Genomic DNA, 6326 nt, shown 5'->3' with positions numbered 1-6326 from the left:
ATGAACAAGTAAAATTATAGAGGAATAAAAGACGAATCAAATGAGGTATAGTTTTCTTAAACAGTTACATAAAATTTAGCTTAAATTTGTAGTTTTTTAAAAAATTACAAGTGCGGACTTTCTTTTTGCGGGCATTTATATATATATATATATATATATATATATATATATATATATATATATATATATAGATAGATAGATAGATAGATATACAGGGTGTCCATAAAGTCCGTGTGCACTTTAAAAAATTTGTAACTTTATTTCTATTTGCAATAGAAATAATCTGTAAAATGGATTTGAAAGAAGTAAATCTAGATTTTTTAAGCGTTTATTGAAATTTTATTTAACTTTCCACATGCTTCCATCATTAGCAATACAAAGGGTAATACGATTTTGCAGTTCACGAAATGATTTATAGTAATGCCTGAAATCACATTAGTTATTCTAGCTTTCAAATCTTCCAATGAACTAGGTTTGGTTGTATACACAATTGTTTTCATATGTCCCCATAAAAAATCTAATGTAATCAAATCTGGCGAACGTGGAGGCCAATGAAATGGTCCATCCCTTCCGATCCATCTGTTAGGAAATTCCTGATTTAGAAACTGTCTAACACGTCGAGAAAAGTGACAAGGAGCTCCATCTTGTTGAAACACTGTATCATCTTTCAAGTTTAATTGTTCAAGTTGCAGAATAAAGTAATTCTGCAACATATCTAAGTAGTTGTCACTGTTAATAACACGATCTTCAAAGAAATATGGCCCTATGATTCGATTTATTCCGAAAGCACACCACACATTAACTTTAAGAGAGTCCCTTTCATGTTCAACAGTTTCATTTGGGTTTTCAGTTCCCCAAATTCGGCAATTATGCCTGTTGACCTTGCCACTAATGTGAAATGTTGCTTCACCAGAAAACAGTAAATTACTCACAAATGCATCATCATTGCAAAGTTTTTCATTGAACTGGTGACAGGAAGTTAGCCGTGCATAATAATCCTCTTCTAACAACTGTTGATGTAATTGAATGTTGCAAGCTTTCATATGAAGTTTTGCCCGCAGAATCTTATGCACAGTAGATTTTGGCAGCCTGAGCTCCAATAATGCCCGTCTTACAGACTTTCTTGGACTTGCAGTAAAGGATTCTTCTATGGAAGCAACAGTTTCGTCACTGACACATGGTCTTCCAGACCGTGGTTTATCATGGACAGAGCCTGTCTCTTTAAATTTTTTCATCCATTTAACAATGGTGTTCCTATGAGGCGCTTTTTTATTGTATTCAATTCTAAACTTTCTTTGTACAGCAATAGTAGATTTCAATTCAGCCAACCAAAGGACACAGTTTACTTTTCTTCAATTGAAGCCATGGGATCAAATTGATTCTGAAAATCAAAAGAAAATATTTTTTTACTTATTTGTTACTTATCTAAAAATTGTTACGAATTTTGTGGTGAAAAATTATTCAATAACTATACTTAAAACTAGATACATGAAACTTTATAACATTTTTTACAGATTATTTCTATCACAAATGTAAATAAAGTTATAAATTTTTTAAAGTGCACACGAACTTTATGAACACCTTGTATATATCTATATATATAAAAATGTAACTCTTGGTTCGTTCGTAATTAATAGTCTAAATAACTAAATAAATGATTGCTTCGACATTTTGGTATGATATGTTTACTGTACCCATGCGTGTTTTTATATATCTCTTTTTAATTATAACATTATACTTAATTTTTCTATAATAAATAGGTGATTTTCTTTGTACCGATAGGCCATTTTTTTTATTTATGGGCAATTATTTATCACCGCTTGCCGTCACGTGACCAGTGTTTCCAATTTAGCGGTTTTCCTGCTAGATCTGGAGATTTCGTTTGCAATCTAGCGGGAAATTCTAGAAAATCTGGAGATATTTCGCACCCACACACCCGCAATTTTAGATTAAAAAATAAAGAAAAGCGCTTGAAAATACTTTAAAACATAAAATAAACTCATTCATGTAAGTAAAAAAAGTAGAATTTATTGCCTTTGGTAACAATTATTTATTGATTATTTGTTTTGTTTTTCACCTTTTTTTTCGGCTAATCTTTCTTAAATCTCGCTATAAAATCGATTTTTCCAAGTACATTTTAGGGGGGGGGCATTCCAACCACCGAAGTTTAGTTTAAAATACGATCTAAGCAACCCCCCCTTAGTCAAAAATTCTAAAAAGCAAGAAACAACAGCAAAAAAAACTTATACCAAACACAGTAGAATTTAATTATCTACCAACCTAAATACTTTTAACATGCTAAAACAAAGTTTTTTTTGTTTTTTTTTTAATTTTTTCTAATTTCCAAATATGCTGTTCGAAGTGGATTTTGCACACTGAATAAAAAACTAAATAAACAAATGTCCGCTTATCGCTTAAGGAGTAAGGAGGCTTAATTTCTAAAAAATTGTAACCAAATGACTAGGCGTATCAAAATTTTTGTATGAATTTTTGATACCCCTAACACGAAACTGCGAATAAAATATAAAAAACTTGTAATTTCTCTTTTAAAAGTGGGTTGTTTACTTCCAAAATAAACTATTAAGATTGTATAAAAAGTAATAGAAATATTATTTTTGTAATGAAATTAATTGAATTTTATGAGCTCAGTATTTTCAATTTTTAAATTTTAAAAATCTATCAAATTTTTTCTATTGATTCAATTTTTACGATATTTTCAGGGTCAATGTGAAATTTTATGCTCTTTCCAATAAATCGAGTATAATATTTTAGACAAATGCTTTTTTAATTCAAGCCCCCCCCATTTTCAAATGTTTATTAAAAAGTAAATAATTAATTTACTCACCAAAGTTTTATATATCACAAATTGAAGATAAAATATCAATAAATAATATATTCAAATTTAAAACAAAAAATTAGTGTTTTTTTTTTTAGAAATTTACCTGTAAAGTCCGAAGTTCAAAACCTTTTTTTTAAACACGTTGTTTGTTTTTTTTTATTTATTTTTTTTTTAAATGAAACCTTGGTCCTTGCTCCTTTAATTGAAAAAAAATTAGGGCTTGAATTACATTTTTCGAGGAGTTATAAGCTTGGAAAACGGGGTGGAATTATTCAATATTTTTTCACGAAATTTCTGACACACCTAACAAATGACTTATCTACCACTAACCCTAAGTTCGAGTTGCACTCCCAAATTTAGAGTTAGTGATAGTCATAGATTTTTTATACAATTTTCCAAGAGTGAAGTCCCCAATGGTTAAACGACATGCAACCAGTTAATTGTTGGAAAGACATCTTTTAATAAAAAAGTGAAATAAAAATAACTTAAACACAGTTTCAGCACGTATAAAAGATACTTGAATTTTACTGCATTTGGTATCAGGTATTTTTGTTATTGTTTACAATTTCTCGAATATTAATTATTTTACACAAATGATTGTGTTGTTCCTACTTACTTGCCCCCCCCCCCCAAGAGCCGTCATTCATGATTTTACTTATTTTTACTAATTTTTAGACGTTTATTTTATTTAATTGTCAGCATGAACCCCTTTTTAAGATGCAGCATATGTTAGGACTTCAGCGAAGTTTACTGTATTTATTTTTTAGCAAACATTAACAACAGGTTTTCCACTTTATTTAGTTTTTTGCATAATTATTGATGGAAGTATGTTTTCTGTTTTTCTTAACATCTGTTGAAAAAAATAATTTGTAGTCTCTTGAAAAAAAAATCAAACTATTCTCTACTTTCACCTAACTATTTACAATGTTCATATAAAGCATTCATATGTTCTTTTTATAATAAAAATTCCGTTTTCAAAAAGAAATGTTTACTGCCAAATTTCTTTAAAAAAATGCAAGTTTTCCTGAAAAAACAAACAAACAAAACTTTCACCTAACAATTTATAGTAAAAAGTTAATTTTTGGGGGTAAAAAACAACAACTTTTATTGATAACAAAAATTGCAAAAAATAATAAAAGTAAATAAACGAACAAAATGCAATTTTTCTTGAGGAATGTGTTCCATTTTAACAAACTGAGCCACAGCAACGCGTGGCCGGATACAGCTAGTATACATATATATATTGACATATATATACATACATACATACATATATATATATATATATATATATATATATATATATATATATATATATATATATATGTATATACATATAAAGAAGCTTTGAATAAAAACTGCAAAAATAAAAATAAAGAATATAGTTTGGATTCCCGGATGGAAAAAATATTAATTTTAACCCATCGCAGACTTAGCACTTACATAAACTGACTTCTAAAAATTTTATAATGACAAAAGAGAATTCATTTATATAAGGATGAGAAAAAAAGGCATTAACTAAAGTTGTTAAATAGAAATAGACTTAGCACTTGCATAAGCCGATTGACATATATATATATATATATATATATATATATATATATATATATATAAACACACACACACACACACACACACACACACACACACACATATATATATATTGCTTTTAGGGGTGCTCAGTTTCTAGAATATAATCTTCTGCTGATAAATCTAACCACATATTGGAACTACTCGACGGGTACACGAACCCAATTTATTGAAGAATCTGTTTAATTGTTTCTCATTGTTAAATTTTACTAGTTGTAGTTAATTTCTATTTTAGTCACCTAAATTACTTAGCGTGAAATGAGTTTTGGAATTTACACTCAAACAACTTATTTTTATTTAAAAATTAACATTAAGTTATAACAAGTTTCATTGTGAAACCTCCATAAACTTCTAGTTCTACTTGCGTTGTATTAGAGGCTGAGCGACCCCTAAAAATCTTTAAATATTGGATTTTTAGCATTTTTCAAATTTTTGCAGAATCTGGTAAATGAGTGTTTAATCAATAATAATCTACTGAAAATATTGAAAAAGACGAAGAGAAACTCCCAACTATACGGGCAATAATTCGCTTTCGGGTTTTTCCAATAAAGGAGTTCGATTTCCTAGAACTTTGTATTAGAAACTGAGCACCCCCTAAAAATCTTTACATATTGATTTTTTTGCATTTTGTTTTGGATATTCTAGAAGATTCGTTTCCAATCACTTATAGTCCGCTCGAAAAATTAAAAAAGATGAAAATAGAAAAAAAAATATATCAGGGGTGTTTATTGCATAGGTTGTCCGATAAATACAGTGTTTCTTCGTTTGCTGTAGCAAAATCTGACAGCTGAAAAGTTGATTACAGTTTTTTTTGTCAATTTGAACAATAAGCAATGTTATCTACCTAATTGACATGTCACAATTAGTTACGTGTTTCCGGAATATTACATAAAATATTTACTTCGATGATTCAACGAAAAAATGATATCGGCCATGTTTGTTTTGTATGCGGCACGTGACGTACACACCAGTAAATAGCTAAAAATGTCTAATTTCTACGAAAACTATTTTGTTTAATAATTAATTTTCTACCGTATCGTGTTTCATAATTGTTGGATATTTTAATTACTGCGACATGGCAATTCAGTAGATACTATTAAGTGTGACTTAAAAGCATCTATATTTCAATTTTCGAATTTTGCTACGATAACGAAGAAGCACCAAAAAATATTTACGAATATTCTCATTTACATTAATTAAATTTGAAAACAATATTTTTTCTCAAAAAAAGTGCGAATATAAGCATAAATATTTGAATAAAAAACAAAAGTTTGCCAAATTATTTCCTGTTTTAAAATTCATCCTACAACATTTTATATTCTTTTACATTCTTTTCTTTCTTGCTTTCTTTCTGAATTATCATCGGTTCTTTGTTTGTTTATTCTTTAAAAGTTTTCTTTTCATTTTTTCCATCGATTTATTATCGATAATACTTTCATTAAAAAAAATCCGCTAAATTTTTAAATTAAACATTTTCCAGTGCGTGCTCACATGCATGTCCATAGTAAAATGAAACCCTTATATTTTCTCTCTGTCACCCTCAGAGAGAACGGGCATCAGCGAACGTGCATAGAATGATTTCAATTGATATACCATTTTAATTTAACCTATTACGCTTCACAATTCGCTTGGCGTTTGCAATAACCATCAACAAAGCTCAGGGACAATTTTTACATTTGTGTGACTTACATCTACACCCTGATTGCTTCTCACATAAACAAGTATATGTTGTGTGTTCTACAATCGGCAAGGAGACACTTTTTTATATCTGCACAGAAAATGGAACACTTCAAAATATTGTGTAGCCACAAGTATTGAAAACATAAACATATAAGACGAATGCATTTTCTTTTTTGTTTGTTTCCATTTAATTTAACTGAGCCACAACAACGCGTGG

This window comes from Euprymna scolopes, chromosome 31 (genome assembly GCF_053919585.1).
Source record: "Euprymna scolopes isolate OS-2025 chromosome 31, ASM5391958v1, whole genome shotgun sequence".
Classification (NCBI taxonomy): domain Eukaryota; kingdom Metazoa; phylum Mollusca; class Cephalopoda; order Sepiida; family Sepiolidae; genus Euprymna; species Euprymna scolopes.
This window is presented reverse-complemented; position numbering follows the sequence as displayed.